Genomic DNA, 23,720 nt, shown 5'->3' with positions numbered 1-23,720 from the left:
CAATGTTAGGAAGACTGTTCCAGAGTTTAGGTGCTAAATAGGAAAACGATCGACCGCCTGCAGTTGATTTGGATATTCTCGGTATGATCAACTGGCCAGAATTTTGAGACCGCAGTAGACGTGATGGAGTATAATATGTTAAGAGCTCGCTCAAGTATTGGGGAGCTAAACCATTTAGTGCTTTGTAAGTAATAAGTAAGATTTTAAAATTTATGCGATGTTTAATAGGCAGCCAGTGCAGTGTTGACAGAACTGGGCTAATATGGTCATACTTCCTGGTTCTAGTAAGAACTCGAGCTGCTGCGTTTTGGACCAGCTGGAGTTTATTTATTAAGCGAGCAGGGCAACCACCCAGTAGAGCATTACAATAATCTAACCTTGAGGTCATGAACGCATGAACTAACTGTTCAGCATTTTGCATTGAGAGCATGTGCCGTAATTTAGATATATTTTTAAGATGGTAGAAAGCAGTTTTACAGATGCTAGAAACGTGGCTTTCAAACGAAAGATTGGTATCAAAGAGCACACCCAGGTTCCTCACTGACGACGAGGACTTGACAGAACAGCCATCAAGTGTTAGACAGTATTCTAGGTTACTACTTGTGGAGCTTTTTTGTCCAATAATTAAAAATTCAGTTTTTTCTGAATTGAGTTGCAGGAAATTACCAGTCATCCAATGTTTTATATCAGCTATGCATTCCGTTAATCTTGTGAATTGGTAAGTTTCTTTAGGGCGTGAAGAAATATAGAGCTGAGTATCGTCAGCATAACAATGAAAACTAACGCCATGCTTCCTAATGATATCTCCCAGTGGTAGCATGTACAGGGTGAAGAGTAGCGGTCCTAGCACTGAGCCTTGTGGTACTCCATACTGAACTTGCGATCGGTGTGACATATCTTCATTTACTACTACAAACTGATAACGGTCGCATAGGTATGATTTAAACCATGATAATGCAATTCCACTAATACCTACATAATTTTCGAGTCTATTCAAATGAATGTTGTGGTCGATAGTATCAAATGCAGCGCTAAGATCGAGTAACACTAATAGAGAGATACAGCCACGATCGGATGATAAGAGCAAATCATTTGTAACTCTGACGAGAGCAGTCTCAGTGCTATGATACGGTCTAAATCCTGACTGGAAATCCTCACAGATACCATTTCTTTCTAAAAAGGAACATAATTGTGAAGACACTGCCTTTTCAAGTATTTTTGACAGAAAGGGTAGATTTGAGATTGGTCTATAATTGACTAAATCTGTAGGATCAAGTTGCGGTTTTTTAATAAGTGGTTTAATAATAGCCAACTTAAAAGTTTTCGGTACATATCCTAATGACAAAGATGATTTAATGATATTAAGAAGAGGATCTATGACCTCTGGTAGCATCTCTTTTAATAGCCTAGTTGGTATAGGGTCGAGCATACATGTTGTCGATTTTGATGATTTAACGAGTTTAGCCAATTCTTCTTCTCCTATAGCAGTGAATGAGTGTAATTTTTCCTCAGTGACACTACAATGCTCTGTCTGATGTGATGCTGTATTAGACGGCTGCATGGTTAAAACATTTTTCCTAATATGATCAATCTTAAATGTGAAGAAGTTCATAAAGTCATTACTGCTGTGCTGTTTACAATCATCAGAAGTTGAAGCTTTATTTTTGGTTAATTTAGCCACTGTATCGAATAAATACCTTGGGTTGTGTTTGTTTTCTTCCAAGAGAGTTGAGAAATAAGCAGATCTAGCAGTTTTTACAGCCTTTCTGTATGTGATCATGTGCTCTTTCCACAAATTACGAAATACCTCTAATTTTGTTTTCTTCCAGCTGCGCTCCATTTTTCTGGCTGCTGTTTTAAGGGCCCGGGTGTGCTCGTTGTACCACGGCGTTGGACTATTTTCTTTAATCTTCTTTAAGCGCAGAGGAGCAACTGTGTCTAAAGTACTGCAAAAGAGAGAGTCAATAGTTTCTGTTGCAACATCGAGTTCTTCTATACTATCTGGGATGCTGAGCAGATGATACTGATGAGGGAGATTATTTAAAAAGCAATCTTTAGTAGCGGCAGTGATTGTCCTGCCATTTTTAAAGCGAGGGGGCGGCTTTGCAACCTTAGCTAAATTAAGTATACATGATACTAAGTAATGATCTGAGATAGAGCCCGACCGATATATCGGCGGGCCGATATTATCGGCCGATATTAGGCTTTTTCCAAACTATCGGTATCGGCATTTATGATGGCCGATAAATGAATATTTTTTTAAAAATAAAAAAACCGGACGAAACACCTCTCAAACACATTGAGTGTTGGCGTTTCATAGTTTGTCCACCAGAGGGCACCCTACAACGTGCCGGCTGGCAACACCACCAGCTGATCCAGCAGAGTCATGCTGAGCTTCAGCGCTCTGAGCACTGCATTCACAACACAGATCATCCGCGAAATGCATGTAAGTTGGCAACGAGACATACATTGCTTGAATTGAATAACAGTTAAAAGAACATCCCCATCAGTTCTCTTAACTCAAATAACATGACACAATTTGTAACTGCCAAGTCCAGTTTTTGCTGTTACATGTAAGCCAAGAGAGCTGGTAATTACGCTAGGTTACAGTTGACTGACTTATTTTACCTCGGACAATGTGACTGAATAAAATGTATTTCTTTAATAGTCTGACAGTTTGACATCATGAGACGTATCATCTCTCCCCTGCCCGTTATTTTGAAAAAGTATACATATTTCTAAATTATAACTTATCATAGACGCTAACCACAAAGCTAGCTAATGCCATGGCTATCAGTGGGAGACCGCTAACATTAATGCGCCTTGAAAAACACAACAAACTTATTCTGCCTAAATAAATTAATGATTACTGTATTTATAACTAGTATATTTGTAGTTCCAGTCTCTGCATTGTAAATCGTAAGTTAGGCTCGTGAAGAGTGAACGAAAGTGCGTGACTTCGTTCAGACGCCGCATTAACGAGTCAAATAATGGATTACACGAGTCATCATCAGTAACGTTAGTAGATTTTAGAAGGCAGGCAGCAAATGATGATTGAAAATGGTTTGTTGTAGCTTGATGGATAGAATTAAAAGTGCATGTAAAGGGATAAGCAAGTTGACATTGTAATTATAAGGTGGCTCATATTTATACTGTATATCAGTCCTTCCAGAAAAATGCGGCTTTTTTTTGTGATTGTTGCGGGCAAAAATCCTTGATTATGCGGCACGTTTTCTTAAAAAATGCGATGAAAAATGCGGGATATTTATGCAATTTTATGCGATAAAATTGCGGGAACTTGCAAAAACTGCGGTTTGATGAGAAAGAGAAAAAAAGCACTACATCACAGAAAGTGCTGGAATATTTAAGTTCTCATCTTGTTTTATTGAAGATCTTAATAATGGCTCAAATTTACAAAACATTTAGTCAATCAAGTTCTGTAGCTTTACAAAAGGAATATGCTACAACTTCTGAAAAAATTAATAAATAACTTCCTGTTTTACAGATGTCGCTATACAAAACAGACATTTGAGTGCTTCCAATGCACAAAGTGCAATCTCCTAAAGGGTTAGTTCACCTAAAAATGAAAATTCTGTCATTAATGACTTCCCTTTATGTTGTTGGACACAAATTAAGATATTTTAGTTGAATTCCGATGGCTCAGAAAGGCCTCCATTGGCACAATGTACACTCTCAAGACCCATAAAAGGTAGCCTACTAAAGACGTCGTTACAAAGTCCATCTCACTACAGTGGTTCTACAATAACTTTATGAAGCGACGATAATAGTTATTGTGTGCAAAAAAAACTAAATAACGACTTATATAGTGATGACTGATTTCAAAACACAGCATCATGATGCTATGAATCATCGAGTCGATTCATGATTCGGATCGCGTGTCAAACTGCTGAAATACGTGACTTTGGCGATCCAACCCGCTGAATCGACTCATTGATTCATAACGCTTCAAACCGCTGAATCGACTCATTGATTCATAACGCTTCAACCCGCTGAATCGACTCATTGATTCATAACGCTTCAAACCGCTGAATCAACTCATTGATTCATAACGCTTCAAACCGCTGAATCGACTCATTGATTCATAACGCTTCAAAGCTGTGTTTTGAAATCAGTCAGCACACAGGGAAACTGCTTTGCTCTTTTGCTGTTATTTTTGTTGGCCAATGGGAGTTTGTGCTTCATCATGGTTTCACCGGTATCTATGGTTTCTCCACGGGGTTTGAAGCTTTTCGATGACGTTCGCGTCGGGTAATCACGTCACTTCAAAACGTTCCCATGGCAATAGGCGGAAATGGCGGCTCTTGTGTGAAGTAAACGAAAAATTTTCAACTTTCTGCTAATATATATGACTTTTTTTGCAACGAAAATGCGGGGATTATGAAATCATGATAGCCCCGCATATTTTGCACGCGGAAATAGGCAATTTATGCGGCGAAAGTGCGGCGTATTTGAAAAAATGCGGCCCCCGCATGAATATGCGAACTTTGGCTGATTATGCGTTAAATCACGCGATCGCATAATCGCGTTTTTCTGGAGGGGCTGGTATATAGTTTATGTTTTGCTATTGTTGTTATTTATCAGAACTTCTAGAACTTAACTGAATATTTTTTTTTCCAGTCTTGCTAAAAGTTATATTTATAAAGCTTACCACATCTATTAATACTGGTAACTTTGATTTTTTGTTTTTGTTAGCCTATTGTGTTTTCGTCCAAACGACTTTAAGTTTCATATCTTAAGTTTGTATTTTTATACATTTTATTTATCAGAACTTTAATATATTTTATATTCCTCTGTTCTGTTGTAACAATAAAACAAACAAGTTTATTTTTAAACTGCATTATCATATTATTTTAGAGAGGCTGAGGGATCATGAATAACTACAAATAACTAATGTATAAGGGAAATCTGTTTGTGTTTTTTTACGCGTTTCTGTTATTTTTTTTTTTTTTTTTTTATATATATCGGCTGATATATCGGAATATCGGATTTTTAAGTGACCAAATATTTGTATCGGTATCGGCCTTAAAAATCCTTTATCGGTCGGGCTCTAATCTGAGATGTCATCGCTCTGCTGCAGAATTTCAACGGTATCAACATTTATTCCATGTGACAATATTAGGTCTAAAGTATGATTATGGCGATGAGTGGCTCCTGACACGTGTTGCCTAACTCCAATAGAGTTTAGTGTGTCTTTAAATGCTAATCCCAATACGTCTTTTCCGTTGTCTACATGGATATTAAAATCACCAACAATTAGTACTTTATCTACGGCCAGTACTAACTCTGATAGAAAATCAGCAAATTCTTTGATAAAGTCTGTATTATGCCCTGGTGGCCTGTATACAGTAGCTAACACAAATGTTGAACGGGTTTTATCATGTACACTACATAGCGTTACATAAAGCACCAAAACTTCGAAGGAATTATATTTGAAACTAGACTTCTGAGTAATACTGAAGATATTATTATAAATTACAGCAACCCCTCCCCCTTTACCTTTCAGACGCGGCTCATGTTTATAACAATAATCTTGGGGGGTGGACTCATTTAAGGTAATGTAGTCATCAGGTTTTAGCCAGGTTTCTGTCAAACAGAGCACATCTAGATTATTATCTGTAATAATATCATTAACAATAAGCGCTTTTGGGGAAAGGGATCTAATATTCAGCAACCCAAGCTTTATCAATTGTTCATCTGTATTATATATTTTGTTTATTTGTTGGACGTCAATAAAATTTTTACTGTTGAATGGTTTTGATGTTTTTTTGTATTTACTAATTCGGGGAACAGACACAGTCTCTATATGATAATATCTAGGTGAAAGAGTCTCTATGTGCTGGGATTTATCTGACTCCGGTAACGTGAGACAGCTAGCAGACGGTCGGTTTAGCCAGTTTGTCTGCTTCCTGACCTGGGCCCTAGTGAGTCAAGGTTTAGTTTTAAGACTATGTGCCAGATTACTAGAGAGAAGAGCGGCACCACCCCAAGAGGGATGGATGCCATCCTTCTTCAACAGGTCAGGTCTGCCCCAAAAACTTTTCCAATTGTCTATGAACCCTATGTTATTTTGCAGACACCACTTAGACAACCAGCCATTGAGTGATGATAGTCTGCTAACTATCTCATCACTCCTTTTTGCCGGGAGCGGTCCAGAACAAAAAACAGCCTCAGACATCGTACTAGCGAGTTCACACACCTCTTTAATGTTAATTTTGGTGATCTCCGACTGGCGAAGTCGAACATCATTAGTGCCGACGTGAATAATAATCTTAGAGAATTTACGATTAGCTTTAGCCAGCACTTTTAAATTTGCTTTGATGTCAGGTGCTCTGGCTCCCGGTAAACAAGTGACTATGGTGGCTGGTGTCTCTATCTTCACGTTCCGTGTAATAGAATCGCCAATGACTAGGGCACTTTCAACAGGATACTCAGTGGGTGCTTCACTGAGAGGGGAGAACCTGTTTGATGTTCTAACCGGAACGGAAAAGCGGTTCTTTGGTCTGCGACTATGCTGCCTCACTGTTACCCAGTTTCCCTGCTGCGAGGGCCCTGCAGCCGGAACCGAAGAATGTACAGAGTTCACTAAGCTATTCGCATCCAAATCAGTGTCTAAAGCTGTTACATCCTCACTACTCTCAGATAAAGTATGGATGCGTGTTTCTAATTCTGAAATCTTCTCCGTCAGCCTAACTATCTCCTTACATTTATCACATGTGAAGCCCTGTTCGCCAGCGGAGAAGCCTACACTAAACATGCGACATGCAGTGCAGGTGATAATGACAGGAGAAGACATGACTTACCGTGTTTGTTGATTAATCCAATTTACCACTTACCACAATCGTTTGCTGGACACAATTTACTAATCCAAGTTATGAACTCAGAAAAAGGGAGGCCCGGGTGCAGAGATAACAAGCTAACAGGCTAGCAAAATGCTAACGTGTGATGGTGATTTAGATTAAAAGCTAGCGATGTCAAATTTAACGTGATAGGCAATTTTTAAACAATGTATGGTGATGAGTAAGTTATATTTAGCAGTAGAAGAAAAGAGGAAATATCAAAATAAAGATTCAAACGTAAGCAAGGCTCTACAGAGCTACAGACTTGAGCTACAGAGCAACAGACACAGCAGGCAGACAGGAGCAATCGATCAGGCAGGAGAGATTTTAAAATTTATGCGATGTTTAATAGCACATGTGTAATAACACATCTGATTACACGATGTGTAATAACACATCTGATTACTCTTATGTTATTAATTACATCCCAGTACAATACCAGTTATATTAGGACGATTTCATAACTGCAGAATTGTATATTTCGCTTTATGTTTGTGAAATAATACATTTTTGGAGTTTAATTAAACACATCATAAGATATTTAAACCATCATAAGAATGCTTTGAAATTAATCTCTTTGCTCGTTAAGGCTGATATTTATTATTTGATCAACAATACAGTAGAATCAGTATTACTGTGAAATATTATTAACATTTTCAATTTAAAATAACTATTTTCTATTTTAATATACAACGATCAGGCATAACATTTTGACCTAATATTGTGTTGGTCCCCCTTTTGCTGCCAAAACATGCCTGACATGTCGAGGCATGGACTCCATGTGACCCCTGAAGGTGTACGGTGGTATCTGGCACCAGGATGTTAGCAGCAGATCATTTAAGTCCTGTAAGTTGCGAGGTGGGGCCTCCATGGATCGGACTTGTTTGTTCAGCACATCCCACATATGCTCGATTGGATTGAGATATGGGGAATTTGGAGGCCAAGTCAAGATCTCAAACTCGTTGTTGCTGCTGAAAGAGGCCACAGCCACCAGGGAAAACCAATTCCATGAAAGGGTGCACATGGTCTGCAACAATGCTAAGGTAGGTGGTACGTGTCAAAGTAAAATCCACATGAATGGCAGGACCAAAGGTTTCCCAGCAGAACATTGCCCAAAGCATCACACTGCCTCTGCCGGCTTGCCTTCTTCCCATAATGCATCCTGGAGCCATGTGTTCCCCAGGTAAGTGACACACACGCGCCCGACCATCCACGTGATATAAAAGAAAATGTGATTCATCAGACCAGGCCTCCTTCCATTGCTCCGTGGAGCAATCCGTTGGCGCTTACAGGGGTCAGTATGGGCACCCTGACTGGTCTGCGGCTATGCATCCCCATATGCAACAAACTGTGATGCTCTGTGTATTCTGACACCTTTCTATCAGAACCAGCATTAACTTCTTGAGCTACAGAAGCTAGTCTGTTTGTTTGGACCACACGGGCCAGTCTTCGCTCCCCACGTGCATCAATGAGCCTGTCGCCGGGTTCACCACTGTTTCTTCCTTGGACCACTTTTGATAGATACTGACCACTGCAGACTGGGAACACCCCACAAGAGCTGCAGTTTTGGAGATGCTCTGACCCAGTCGTCTAGCCATCACAATTTGGCCTTGTCAAATCCTTACGCTTGTCCAATTTATTTGTGTTATTCACTTCACCTGTGAAGTTATGTTATAATGTTATGCCTGATCGGTGTATTTGAAATTGTGATGGCAAAGCTGAATTTTCAGCAGCTATTACTCCAGTCATGATCCTTAAGAAAATATTCTAATATGCTGATAAAATGCATATGCTGATGATTCTAATGTGCTCAAAAAATCTTACTATTATCAATGTTTTTATGAATAGAAAGTTTAAATGAACAGCATCTATTTGAAATAGAAATATTTTGTAACATTATAATCAGATACTGTCACTTTTGATCAATTTAATGCATCCTTACTGAATAAAAGCATTCATTTGTTTTAAAATAAGAAAATAAAATCTTACTGACCCCAAACTTTTGAAGAGTAGTGTATTTCAGAAAAACCCACCCCGCACATACACAAAACGTCTCAGTTACGTATGGTAACCCTCGTTCCCTGAAGGAGGTAACGGACGTCACCGACGAATTGGGATCACTTCAGGGAGCCCCTATCAGCTTCGAGATATAGAGATTAGAACAGGCCAATGGGCCATTGGCGTGCGAGATTTGCATCTCGCACTCCACCCCGCATTGCGGGTATAAACAGTAAGCGAGAGCAGCGCACTATTGTTTTTCACTGAAGAGCCGAACTAGTGACTCGGCCATGCAGTGATGGTACAGCAACTGTGGCAACGGGACGTACGTCTCCGTTCCCTCCTTCAGGGAACGAGGGTTACCATACGTAACCGAGACGTTACCTTTCAGTCGGTCACGTTCGGCGTACGTCGGACGTCACAGACGAATTGGGATCCCTTTGGAAAACGACACAGTTACTACCACTTCCAGCGCCCAGCGAAGAGCCCCTCAGACCCTGTCTGTTCCGGGCGGGAAAACTCATGCAGGGAGAGTCACACTGCTGTTCCGCAAGACCCACTCAGCAGACTATTGGATAACGCTGGGAAGCGTGCCGGGAGGGCCGCTGCGGAAGCCACATCATGCCCGGAGGGAGTTACCATGTGGAGAATACATGTATGGACTGGCCTTGGGCAGTGCAATATACGGAAGTCCCAGGGGTGGCCCCGGCCGATTACAGCTGGGGAAGAACACCGTCCTGGGACGGCAGAGAAACTCTGCCGAGGGAAAGACACGAGCTTGCAGTAGGAAGCTGTACCGTGGAAGAATACACATATGGGACTGCCGTGGGGGTCACAACATATGGAACCCAGCCTAACACAAGTTCCACCAATGCATACGAGTGTTAAACCTGGCGTCGGATGCTCCGCCACATCCGACTGCCACGAGTTGCGGAGGACTCAACAGGGTTCGCCTACCCTCAGGGGTACTCGACTGGAGCAGATAAGCGCACATATCCGTTCCATGGGGAAGGGAATGGCGCAGCAAGCCGACACTAGAACGGGCACTCGGGTGTTACTGACTATGGGAAGCGAGCACACGGGAAGCTACCGGCTCTACACGCAGGCTATAGAATCTAGCAAATGTGTTAGGTGTCGCCCAGCCCGCAGCTCTACAAATATCTGTCAGCGAGGCGCCACGAGCCAACGCCCAGGAAGAAGCAACACCCCTAGTGGAGTGGGCTCTTAACTCGAGCGGGCAGGGCACATCTTGGGTTTCATACGCCAAGATGATGGTATCCACTATCCAGTGGGCCATCCTCTGCTTGGAGACAGCCTTTCCTTTCTGCTGTCCTCCGTAACAGACGAAGAGCTGCTCTGAGGTCCTGAAGCTTTGCGTTCTGTCGACGTAAGTCCGCAGGGCGCGGACCGGACAGAGAAAAGGCCAGGCCGGGGTCTCAGGATTACATGAGAGTTACCAGGCCGAATTCCAGGCACGATTCGTCGACCGAAAATGCCTGCAGGTCCCCTACCCTCTTGATGGAGGCCAATGCAGTCAGGAGTACTGTCTTCAGAGACAGAACTTTTAACTCAGCTGACTGCAAAGGCTCAAAGGGCGCTCTCTGTAGTGCGGTTAGCACCAGAGTTAAGTCCCAAGCGGGTATAGAGGGAGGGCGAGGCGGATTTAGTCTCCTCGCCCCCCTCAGGAACCTGACTATTAGAACATGCTTACCTAAGGACTTTCCATCTACCATGTCATGATTAGTGGCGATAGCGGCAACATAAACTTTGAAGGTGGAGGGAGACAGCCTTCGCTCCAACCCGTCTTGTAGGGAGGAAAGCACCGAACTGATCAAACATCTTCGGGGGTCTTCTCGGCGAGAAGAGCACCAATCGACGAACAGGTTCCACTTCAGCGCATAGAGCCGTCTCATAGAGGGAGCTCTAGTGGAAGTGATGGTGTCTACCGCTGTTCCTGTGGTAGGCCACCTAGAACCTCTGCATCCCGTCCAGGGACCAGACATGGAGTTTCCAGATGTCCGGACGTGGGTCCCAGAGGGTGCCCGGTCTCTGAGTCAGGAGGTCCTTCCTCAGAGGAATGGGCCAAGGAGGTGCTGTCGCGAGGAGCACTAGTTCTGGGACCCAAGTCTGGTTGGGCCAATACAGGGCAACCAACAGGACTTGCTCCTCGTCCTCCCTGATGTTGCACAGTGTCTGTGCAAGAAGGCTCACTAGGGAAAACGCATATTTGCACAGGCCCCGGGGCCAGCTGTGTGCCAGAGCATCCGAGCCGAGGGTCCCCTCGGTCAGGGAATAAAACAACTGGCAGTGGGTCGTGTCCGGGGCTGCAAACAGGTCTACCTGTGCGGTCCCGAAGCGACTCCAGATCAGCTGGACCACCTGGGGATGGAGTCTCCGCTCTCCCGGGAACACTTGCTGACGTAAGAGCTCGTCAGCTGCACGATTGAGAAGGCCCGGAATGTGAATGGCATGAAGCGACCTCAGATGCTTCTGACTCCAGAGGAGGAGGAGATGGCGGGCGAGTTGTGACATGCGACGGGAGCGTAGACCACCCTGTTTTCTTTGACGTACGCAACGGCCGCCATGCTGTCCGTACGGACCGGAACGTGCTTGCCTCTGAGCAGCTCTTTGAAGCGGCTGAGTGCAAGACGAACTGCTAACAGGTGAGGCTTTGTAGCGTCACACACACAGCCATTCTCACCCTCTTGTGGGGAGGGGAATGAGAGCGGCGAGGCTTTGTAGCGTCACGCTGACATTCCTGAACTCCCGAGACCCAGAGGTTTTGGAACTGCTCTTAAGAATTTGGGTATCACTGGCTGTTTTTAACACCAGTGGCAGAACAGAATTACCAATGGTTTCCCCCGGCCCTCCTCCGGGGGAGAGCAGCTCCTGACCAAATCCGGGTCAATGGTGTTTCTGGACCAGGGTGGACATCGTCTGGCCAAGGTTCAGCGCTGTGCGCAACTCAACCTCGGCTCAGAACTACCCTCGTGCACAAAGAGCGCAGTGCGGAGGTGGCCTGCCAGTGGCACTGCCACCCCACCCACGAACACAGTCTCAACATGCTTGCGATGCGATAGAGGAGTGGGGGCCCACGGAGATGTACTCGGCGGGGAAGCCTCACTGTAAACCTCAGGTCACCCAGGCTTATCAGCCAAAGTAGCCCCATTTCTGGTGCACCAGAAACGAAACTAGATCAGTGTATAAGCAAAGGGACTGAACCCCGTTTGAGGGGTCACAGTCTCAACCGTGCATCTGAAGTCACCCGGCAGCTAGACAGCACACGGCGCGCTGAACACTCAAACCCTCACGAGGAAGGTGAGACGAACAGCGCGTCGATGTGATCCCGTTCCCCTGAGAGAACATGGATCCCCCACGAACGCAGTCTCAACACGTTTATGCGAGAGGGATCGTGGCCGTCAGGACAGGAAACAACCGCATCCTGACACACACGGGTGGAATGACGTCTTGAAAAAGACGCAGTGTCACACCCGTGTTGCTCTTTTGTGAGGAAATGCTCTTTTAACGGTGCTGAAGCACCCAGGGGAAGACCGCAGCAGCACACAGGAGATAAGTGCAGTCCTGTGTCTGCACTCACTAAGACAAACGCCCTCACTGAACCAACAGTTGCTGTGAGAACAGCAGTTTGTTATGCAAATGCACGGTGCAAGAGAGCACGCGGTCGCGCTGATTGTGCCTTTTTGCCAACACAAAGCGTCTCTCTCATTCTCTGGAGTATCTCTCTTATAGATAGGCTCTCTTTTAGAAAAGCAGTCTTGCTTCATCAATGCCGTTCGGCTCCGAAGTGAATGACAATAGTGCGCTGATCTCGCTTCCTGTTTATACCCGCATTGCGGGGGCTGAGCGCGAGATGCAAATCTTGCACGCCAATGGCCCATTGGCCTGTTCTCTATATCTCGAAGCTGATAGGGGCTCCCTGAAGTGATCCCAATTCGTCTGTGACGTCAGACGTACGTGACCGACTGAAAGGGAACAAGGTGTAGTTGGTCAGTCAAGCAATCGCATCCTGTCTAAAGCCGAAAGTATACTTTTTTTAACGTGTGGGTGAGCGTATGCGCACAGCCTTGCAAAGTATACTTCTTTTGACGGGCCATGAGCGTGCTGGTCTGAAAACGAGGAGTGTTCAGGCACGTTGCTATTTTGAGGTAACTGAAATAGACCAAATAAATCCTGGTCTAAAGCCAATGGCGCAATATTTTTTTGTAGTTATTTAAAGAGCCCGTTAGTAATATGCTCTTATAGGCAGGTGCACAACGTACGTACACTCTGCTTATTACACACACAGGGGGAGCACACACACCTTTTAAATAGGAACAATTAAAGGATTTAAATGTAAAAGATTATTATTGTGTACATAAATATAAAAATGCCTACATGTCATAATAGATTGTCAGTGCATGTATCAAAATTAGCCTACCTATTTGCAGCAATGATGAACAAGCAGCCATCATTAGACGAGCAGATCCATTTCCTCGCTAGAGAAGCGTTCTGTTTTTCCGTGTGCAAATTCCGATATGTAAATAGCAAATCCACCATGGCGCGAGCCCAACTGGCTTTTAAAGGGAATGGGAGATGAGGTTTTGGTTGAGAATTGTTTTGTTGCATGTTACGCATAGACTGTAAAAAAATATGGACGTAGTGTCCGTGACGTCACCCATAGGGTTCTGAAGAGCAGTTTTGAAGCGTAAAGTATGGATGAGCTGGCTGTTGCCATCTTGGCAGCGCGTCATAACGCGTCACTCCCGGATAACAGAAAATGGGCAAAAAGGCGGGACGTGGGCGGAGCTGAAGTGACGCGATGAATAACAGACAGGAGATAAATGGCTATTCACCTGTCACTCGAAGTGGCCACGGCCGCCACGCCCTTAATTATGCAGAACTTTAAGGCTTTTTATAATGTAAACAAATGAGTTATAAAAAAATTCACCCCCCTCACAGTTGTCATGAAGGGCAAAATTTGCCGTATAGACTAAAACCAGAATTTTTTCCAGGCTGTAAACATGTTTTAATCTGCTGTAAAGTTGGCCATTTTAACATGGGGCTCAATGAGATTCTGCTCCCTTCTGGATCCTGTCCCTAGCGGCCAGCCGATTAATTGCAGTATATGTCACTTCCGTATTGGCTTAAAGAGAATCTGCGGGAGGTTGCTGCTTGATGTTACACCCAAAACACACCCATTACTCATTAAGAGAATAGGGACAACCCTTTTAGACAATGTGTCGGGCGCGCCGTCCATTTTTCCCATTGTTAAACTAGCAAAAGTGGATTCGGACATGCCCTAAGTGCACTTGTCTTGCACCGTGCGCTCAGATTGTTAAAATAGGGCCCTTTATGTTTGCCAATACATTTATAAGGTTGTAGGCCTCATTCTTGTCATATGTGAGAAGAAACACAAGTCTATTGGGAAGAGGGGTCCAAACATGTCAGAATCCTCAAGGGAAATCAGACACATAAACTTCCAATGCCAGGGCAACTGCCGAGGTGTTTTAAGTGGTTTTAATGCATTACCATGCTGCTACTATAGGGTTTTCTGGGTGAATGTATACTGACTAAAGATCCCACCCTGAAATCTCCATATTCAGGATATATTGTGTATAGCAGCCAACATTTGATTTTTAATTGTGCATGATTATTTCCTCTTTTTTAACTGTGCATTACATTGCGTCATCTAAAGCTCATCTAAAATTAATCTTTGATAATACTACTAATATAATTATTTCTAAACATGTAATTATTAACCTTGTTAAATGTAATCTTCAAAATAATACAATAAGAATGAAACAAATAATAGACCAAGCAAATAATATTTTGAGTCAACTTAATACATTTAAGTTTCCCTGGTCACACTAACCAGGCATGCCTTTACTAACATTTGTCATTGTTAGTGCTGTTTTGTTCATCAGTTACAATGTATAGAATAAACAAATAGGAAAAGACTCCTGTCAACAGTAACATTACTATATATTGCTGAGTGATGCAACTACATTCACACTAGCATAAACAGCCCTGGTCAGAATAATTGGCACCCTTGGTAAATATGAACAAAGAAGCGTGTCAACATAAATCTGATTTGTTAATCCTTTTGACTTTTTATTCAAAACAATTTAAAAAATTCTTACCTTTCATTGAAATAAAACTATTGAAAATGGGGAAATCTTATTATAAAATAAATATTTTTTTTTTCTTCTAATACACATTGACCACAATTAATGGCATTTATTCAATACTTTTTGCAACATCCTTTTGCCAAGATCTGAGTCTTCTCCTATAATGCCTGATGAGTTTGGAGAACAATTGACAACAGATTAGAGGTCATTCCTCCATACAGAATCTCTCCGGCTCCTTCAGATTCCATGTCCATGTTGATACACTCTCCTCTTCAGTTTTCTAGGGCTCAGGGGACTGGGATGGCCATGGCAGAAGAGAGTCTTTGGCCACTCAAACTCTCCTCCTCTTGTGCATTAAGAAAATATAGACATACATCCTCTTTCATGTAGATACGTTACATTTTCTGTTAATTTGACCTTTTAAATTATCACAACTTTGCCGTAGTTCCCAATTACTTACACTTTGTTATAAGACCACTAACAGTTGACCGTGGAATATTTAGTAGTGAGGACATTTCACAAATGGACTTTTGCACAGGTGGCAACCTATCAAGTGCCACGCTTGAATTCACTGACTCCCTCAGCGACCCATTCTTTCACAAATGTTTGTAGAAGCGTCTGCATGCCTAAGTGCTTGATTTTATACACCTTTGGCCATGGAAGTGATTGGAACACCAATCTTATTTTATAATAATTTCAAATAAAAATGTTCACCTTTTGAAAAAAAACCTCTTTTGTTGTGCTTTAAAGAAGTACACTTATTTTGATGTGAGCTCGTAATCTCAACTTCAGAAGTTTAATTAAGACTTCCGAGCATGTGACTTACACACTTAGACTTACACACTAAAGCACATGTAAAGAACTTGATTATAATTTAACTGTGTTATTAGATATTACATTTAAAGTAAATATATTTTAAATGTACTAAATTTCAACTTCATCATTACAAATGTGTAATTAAAAATATTAATTAATTATAAATGTGTATATTCAATTTATAACATACACTACAAGTTTCAAATGAAATTACATTAAAATTTAGCATAAATGCTAGTACATTTTGCAGTGCAATTTAACCATATTTCAAGTAATTATAAAATTACATATAAAGATGTACTAAGAAGTCTTACTTAAGTGGGTCAAAAAGCACCCTAAAGTTAACTTAACTTAACGGCTTAAGTCAACTGAATTTAATATATATTGTAATTATAATACATTTAAATGTCACTGCAATTAGCATACAATGAAGTGTCCAAAAACATTACATTCAGTTCACACAAAGTGTATTCTTTAAAGTATACTATTTCTGTTATAACGACTCTTTTTGAAAGTATGCAAAAGTGAATTTCTTTTCACTATGGGTTTTATGCCATTTTTGTTGTTTCACAGCCCCTGATCCCCATTCGCTTTCATTCTTCACCATTCTTCAAAACTGCTTAATTTTTAATTATTTTATTTTGTTATTTTTTAACTATTCTTTCAATTGTGAACGTCTCGGTTACGTATGGTAACCCTCGTTCCCTGAAGGAGTGAACGGAGACGTACGTCGGACATCACCGACGAATTGGGATCACTTCAGAGAGCCCCTATCAGCTTCGAGATATGGAGAACATTTGCATCTCGCGCTCCGCCCCGCGCCGCGGGTATAAACCAGAAGCGAGAGCAGCGCACAGTTGTTTTTCACTGAGGAGCCGAACTAGTGACTCGGCCATGCAATAATGGTACAGCAACTGTGGCGACGGGATGTACGTCTCCGTTCCCTCCTTTAGGGAACGAGGGTTACCATACGTAACCGAAACGTTCCCTTTCAGTCGGTCACGTTCGACGAAGAATTGGGATCCCTTTGGAAAACGCCACAGTTACTACCACTTCCAGCGCCCAGCGAAGAGCCCTCAGACCCCGTCTCTACCGGGCGGGAAACTCACGCAGGGAGAGTCACACTGCTGTTCCGCAAAACCCACTCAGCAGACTATTGGATAACGGGAAAGTGTGCCCGGAAGGGCCGCTGCAGAAGGGCTGCTGCGGAAGCTACATCATGCCCAGAGGGAGTTAACATGTGGAGAATACACGTATGGACTGGCCTTGGGCAGTACAACATACGGGAGTCCCAGGGGTGGCCCCGGCCAGAGTCGGCGGGGGACAACACCGCACTGAGACACGGGCTCATCGTAGGGAGTCGTACCGTGGAAGAATACACATATGGGACTGCCGTAGGGGTCACAACATATGGAACCCAGCCTAACACAAGTTCCACCAATGCATACGAGTGTTAAACCTGGTGTCGGATGCTTCGCCACATCCGACTGCCACGGGTTGCGGAGGACTCAACAGGGTTCGCCTATCCTCAGGGGAACTCGACTGGAGCAGATAAGCGCACGTATCCGTTCCATGGGGAAGGGAATGGTGCAGCAAGCCGACACTAGAACGGGCACTCCGGTGTTACTGACTATGGGAAGCGAGCACACGGGAAGCTACCAGCTCTACACGCAGGCTATAGAATCTAGCGAACGTGTTAGGTGTCGCCCAGCCTGCAGCTCTACAAATATCTGTCAGCGAGGCGCCACGAGCCAACGCCCAGGAAGAAGCAACACCCCTAGTGGAGTGGGCTCTTAACCCGAGCGGGCAGGGCACGTCTTGGGTTTCATACGCCAAGACGATGGTATCCACTATCCAGTGGGCCATCCTCTGCTTGGAGACAGCCTTTCCTTTCTGCTGTTCTCCGTAACAGACGAAGAGCTGCTCTGAGGTCCTGAAGCTTTGCGTTCTGTCGACGTAAGTCCGCAGGGCGCGGACCGGACAGAGAAAAGCTAGGGCTGGGTCTACCTCCTCCGCAGCGCTTGCAGGTTCACCACCTGGTCCCGGAAGGGAGTGGTTGGAACCTTGGGCACGTATACAGGCCTGGGGTCTCAGGATTACATGAGAGTTACCAGGCCCGAATTCCAGGCACGATTCATCGACCGAAAATGCCTGCAGGTCCCCTACCCTCTTGATAGAGGCCAATGCAGTCAGGAAAACTGTCTTTAGAGACTAGACTTTCAACTCTGCCGACTGCAAATGCTCAAAGGGCGCTCTCTGTAGTGCGGTTAGCACCAGAGTTAAGTCTCAAGAGGGTATGGAGGGAGGGCGAGGCGGATTTAATCACCCCTAACCTGACGATCAGATCGTGCTTCCCAACAGACTTACCATCTTTCATGTCATGGTTTGCATAGAGGTGCATAGAGGTGCCTCGTAGAGGGAGCTCTAGCAGAAGTGATGGTGTCTACTACATTTTGTGGCAGGCCACCTAGAACCTCCGCGTCCCGTCCAGGGACCAGACATGGAGTTTCCAGAGGTCCGGACGCGGGTGCCAAAGGGTGCCCTGTCTCTGAGTCAGGAGGTCCTTCCTCTGAGGAATGGACCAAGGAGGTGCTGTCGCGAGGAGCACTAGTCCTGTTGGGCCAATACGGAGCGACCAACAGGACTTGCTCCTCGTCCTCCCTGACTTTGCACAGTGTCTGTGCGAGAAGGCTCACTGGGGGAAACCCATATTTGCGCAGGTCCCGGGGCCAGCTGTGTGCCAGGGCATCCAAGCCGAGGGTCCCCTCGGTCAGGGAATAGAACAAATGGCAATGGGTCGTGTCTGGGGCGGCAAACAGGTCTACCTGTTTGGCCGGAAGTGACTCCAGATCAGCTAGACTGCCTGGGGATGGAGTCTCCACTCTCCCGGGAGCACTGTTAACCGCGACAGCTCATCGGCCGCACGGTTGAGCAGGCCCGGAATGTGAATGGCCGAAGCGACCTCAGACGCTTCTGACTCCATAAGAGGATATCGCGGACGAGTTGTGACATGCGACGGGAGCGTAGACCACCCTGTTTGTTGATGTACGCAACGGCCGCAGTGTTGTCCGTACGGACCAGAACGTGCTTGCCTCTGAGCGGCTCCTTGAAGCGGCTGAGTGCAAGAGTGCAAGATGGACTGCTAACAACTCTAGGCAATTGATATGCCACTGCAGTTGAGGCCCCGTCCACAGACCCGAAACTGCACGCCCGTTGTACGTGGCACCCCAGCCGGTGGATGAGGCATCCGTGGAGACAACAGCATGCCTGGACACTTGTACTAGGGGCACTATCTCAGGACTCGGTTGTGTAGCCAGCGTTGAAGCGGTCTCAAATGAAGCAATCCGAGCGGCGTTACTGTGGCTGCGGATGCCATATTTAGGGCCTTATGAAATCCGTTTTATTTTTTCCCAAATTCCGTTTTATTTTTTCCCAAAATAATTTTTTTCCATTGTAATTTTTGCTAATTCCTTTTTTTTCTGTTTTAATTTTTGGGAATTCAGTTTTTTTTACCCTTAACTGTTATTTTAGTCATAAAAAGAGTGTGTTTTTAATGTTAATATAATAGAACATAAAACATAAAATAGGAATGACCTTAAATTTATTGAGGTAACAAATAATTAATCACATTTTTTCTGTAATTAATCATGATTAATTGCAATTAAAAACATTGGAGTTTTTAATATTTTGATATTGTAATAATTTCAGTTACTCCAAATTAATTTAGAAACAATTTAAAGACAGCATATTTTAAATGTGTGTTGTAATGACATCTTTTTATGAATGAAGGCCATTATCACTGATATTAATGTCTATATGAAACAGTGATGACGTTACATTACAGTATAACTGAAAGCTACCAATTTCAACATTTATTAGACTTTAAAAAATAACTTTTAATTTAATTGAACTTAAAACAATCTTTACATAAACCCATTATAATAAATGTTATATTTACCTGTGGCCTTCCCTGTCAGACATAGTCTACACAGAAATTGAATAAAGTTATCAACACCTTTCTTAACTGCATAAATAAAAAGTGAAATATAGATGAATCATCATTAAAGCTACAATCTTCTGTTCCCGTTGTTCTTTGAACATTAATGACAGACATTATCAGTGCTACTGTCACTTTAAGATCTACCTCAGCCAAACATGATGTGGATAAGACGCGCTGACCCGCGCATCTCATTTTCTCTCAAGTTCATTTAAGGCATTATTTTCCATACAGTACATTAAAGTGCATTAAAAACAAGGCAAAATACAGCAAGCACTCCCTGCGAGGGAACTGCTCGGCTCGGTACTGAGGGCTTAGCGTTAAGTTTCTTAACTTTTTCGCAGACGAAAGCAGAGCCGTTGTGAGCCGCTTCGCCATACTTTCATTGTTTTGAAGGGGGAGCTGAAATGACGGGAGGGGTTGTGTTGCCCAGATTTGCTTCCCCCGGTCTGCATTTTTCCCAGACATACGTTCTTCTCCCACACAAAACCACATTTCATTCCAAATATGTCAAATTCTGGGATATTCCGCGTTAATATGCCAATTCCGCGATTCCGTCCGCGATTCGGTGATCGCGGAAATCATAGGGCCCTACATATGCCCCAGGAGCCTCTGAAAATGTTTCAGTGGTACCGCTGTCCTGCATTTGAACGAATTCAAGCAGTTCAACACTGACTGGACGTGGGGCCTGCTTCCGCTGAGGGGATGTGCGAGTGTGGGAAGGCCGCTTGTGTGCGTCCCCACAGCCGGCATCCCCTGCTGGCGATTGTAGAGGCGCTTGAGGGTGACAAGGCATGGGAGCGTCGAACACCACCAAGAACGCTCTCTTGGGGCCCAGAGATATTAGAAACTGCTCTTTTATTGAAAATTTGGGTGACAGAAAATAAAGGAGAAACAAGGATTCTCCCCCGTCCCTCTTCCAGGGGAAGGAGTGGAGCTGCGGCCATCTCCTGGAGAGCAGTTTCCTCCATGGGTCTCAGGGTCGCTTGCGACGGCACTTGCCACCTGGCTTGGCAGCGGCCTGGACGTTCTTCCCACGACCGGCTCCACGCCGACGCCCGGGTGGAGGCTGCTGCAGGGCTTTGGCGGGAGCGGAGGCGGTGGCGGGCGGAAGTCCTCGGCGACGAGCAGCCGGCGGCCGGCGGCGGGGTGGAGGCAGCAGCGGGCCGCCGGGGCAGGATGTGTTTTATCGCCTTGGTCTGCTTCTAGGCGGCCGAGAACTGCTGGGCAAAGCTCTCGACCGCTTCGCCGAACAACACGGTCGTGGAGATGGGGGAGTCCAGGAACCGATATTTATCGGTCTCCCTCATGTCGGCTAGGTTGAGCCAGAGATGCCGCTCCTGGACCACGAGTGTGGACATCGCCTGACCAAGGGAACGGGCGGTGACTTTCGTCGCCCATAGGGCGAGGTCTCCGTCCCGGAGGAGCTCTGGGTCAGGCCTACCCTCGTGCATGTCCATGAGTGCTTGGGCTTGGTGCACCTGAAGCAGTGACATGGCATGCAAGGCAGACGCGGCCTGTCCACAAGACCTGTAAGCCTTCGCGGTCAGACTGGAAGAGAACTTACAGGCCTTGGACGGGAGACGGGGGGCTCGGGACAAGGTGGAGGGTTCCACTCAAGCCCGACCTTTTCGGCGGCCCAGGAAAACATAGCCGTCAACTCCGGGTCCGACTCGACCATTGCCACTCTCCCAGAGGGAGGCAGAACAGTCGGATCTTCATCCCCAGAGGACTGGAACTCCCCCTCCGATGCAGCGATCGACATCTGATCGTCTGCTGGAGCCCCGAAAGTCACCGCTGGACAACCATGGGAGGGGCCAGCGACTTCTTCCGGAAGCTCTACCGGTTGCGGTGCTTGTGAGGGATCAGGGGCCCACGGAGGCTGGCTCGGCGGGTTTGCCCTAAACGTGATCCTCAGGTCACCCCGGCCATCCATCGAAGTAGGTCTATTCTGCGGTGCAGGAATAGCACTAGATCGAGGTATGGGGAGGGGAACTTCGCCTTCCCCGAAGGTAGGTGAGAACAGCAGTTTTTTGCTGCATGCAGCGGTGAGCACGCGGTCTCGCTGATACCCATGCCGTCTCGCCAACATGAGCGTACTCACGTCCTCCAAACGATCTCTCTCTACTGAGAAGTATTACGAACGAAATACGTTCTTGCTCTTCGTGCAAACGCCTGTTCAGCTCCGAAGTGAATGACAACTGTGCGCTGCTCTCGCTTCCGGTTTATACTCGGGGCGGAGCACGAGATGCAAATCTCGCACGCCAATGGCCCATTGGCCTGTTCTCCATATCTCGAAGCTGATAGGGGCTCTCTGAAGTGATCCCAATTGGTCGGTGACGTCCGACGTACGTCGAACGTAACCGACTGAAAGGGAACTGTGCAGTTTCACTTTTTATGTGGATGCTACTAAAAACTGCACCACAGTGATTAATCTTTAGTTGTCTGGACTAATTATGAGGTACTGTACATGTTTTTCTTTTTGAGAGATCCACATTCCAGTTCAAGACCAGAGTTTATTGAGGCATGAATAATTTAGTGATTTTGACTTTTGTGAATGCAGAAGCTCAGCCTGTGGATCAATAACTCAGAGACACTGCCTGAAGAGGAAGCACTTTAGAGAGCACTGCCATTCCCCATCAGATATATTGGCCGTCACAGAATATCATGACTACTAAAATAAGCAGCTTTATCATTTGTGAATTAAATGTAACACTGAATTCAGTGCACTGAACAGTTTTTTGCTTGATGTTCGACTGTTATGTCATGATGAGTAATGAAACATTGTATTTGGGTGTTTCAGGAATGGTCTAGGGCGAGGAGACCCTGTAAATGTGTGTAATGAACCTTCTCACCCCCTGAGGTAAGATTTCAGTGTTCATCTCATTCAGTCTAGTCTATAGGCGTTTACATTATTACATACATTACATTAAATTGAAAGTCTGGAATTGTTGTTACTGATTTCTTCAAATCTTCAAATGGTCTACAATTTACACAATTTATCAAACAGTCTGTATTTGGATTTTTTGGCTACACTTCTGGCCAATAAAAATTATTAATGTAGTCTGAATGTACAGTAAATGGGTTAAAGGGACAGTTCGTCCAAAAATGAAATGTCATAATTTACTGTGTGACTTACTTTCTTCTGTGAAACATAAACTGGGGGGTATTAAATACTGGATGCTGTATTTAGGCATCAAACTCTAAGCCATTTTTAAAAACACTGATCTTTGTTGTTCCATTTAAAATGAAGCTAATTTTTTTTTTTTTTGTGATGTGATAATGGAATAAATGCTGTACATATGTTATTCCTGTCATTTTCTGGACTTTTAGTTCCTCATGCTAATCCTTAGTCTCAGTGTCAACCCTAATTTTACTCATTTTAAGACGGCTTGACAGCACTTGACATAGTTCCTGGTTAAATGGGGGAAGGGAGGCACAGTCGTCTGTCACACTATCCATCTGTGCTGACTGCAGGGATGTAATGTGTTTTATCATCTCTCTCCATATCATCCCTCCCCCAACCTTCCGTCTCTCTTTATCCATCGTCTCTATCCTTTTTATTTATCTCCCCTCCCCCTTCTCTGCCACCCCTGTCTGCTACCTTTTTTTTCCTCCCTGTCCATCTCTGAATCCGTATCTCCTTGTCTTCTTGCTCCCTTTCCAAAGTAAACATGGTTTGGGAGACTTAATGAAGTTAAAGGGACAGTTCACCCAAAAATGAGAATTCTGTCATTAATTACTCACCCTCATGTTGTTTAAAACCCGTAAGACCTTCGTTCATCTTCGTAACACAAATTAGGATATTTTTGATGAAATCCGAGAGCTCTTAAAACCCCTCCATAGACAGCAATTTAATGGACACTTTCAAGGTCCAGAAAGGTAGTAAAAACAAAATTGTTAAAATAGTCAATTTGACTCCAG

The 23,720-nt window shown here is 44.4% G+C and overlaps 1 protein-coding gene across 1 annotated transcript in view; it reads left to right on the top strand.

The window, feature by feature from the left end:
- Window positions 1-23,720, top strand: part of LOC307132143 (dematin-like) — a 66,408-nt gene that overhangs the window by 13,606 nt on the left and 29,082 nt on the right. Inside the window, exon 2 of the mRNA XM_079826310.1 lies at window positions 22,600-22,659. The gene's annotated coding sequence lies outside the window, so the exon portion shown is untranslated. The remainder of the gene's footprint in view (window positions 1-22,599; window positions 22,660-23,720) is intronic.

Source organism: Gobio gobio, assembly GCF_949357685.1.
Source record: "Gobio gobio genome assembly, chromosome: 10".
NCBI classification, from domain to species: Eukaryota; Metazoa; Chordata; class Actinopteri; order Cypriniformes; family Gobionidae; genus Gobio; species Gobio gobio.
This window is presented reverse-complemented; position numbering and strand designations above follow the sequence as displayed.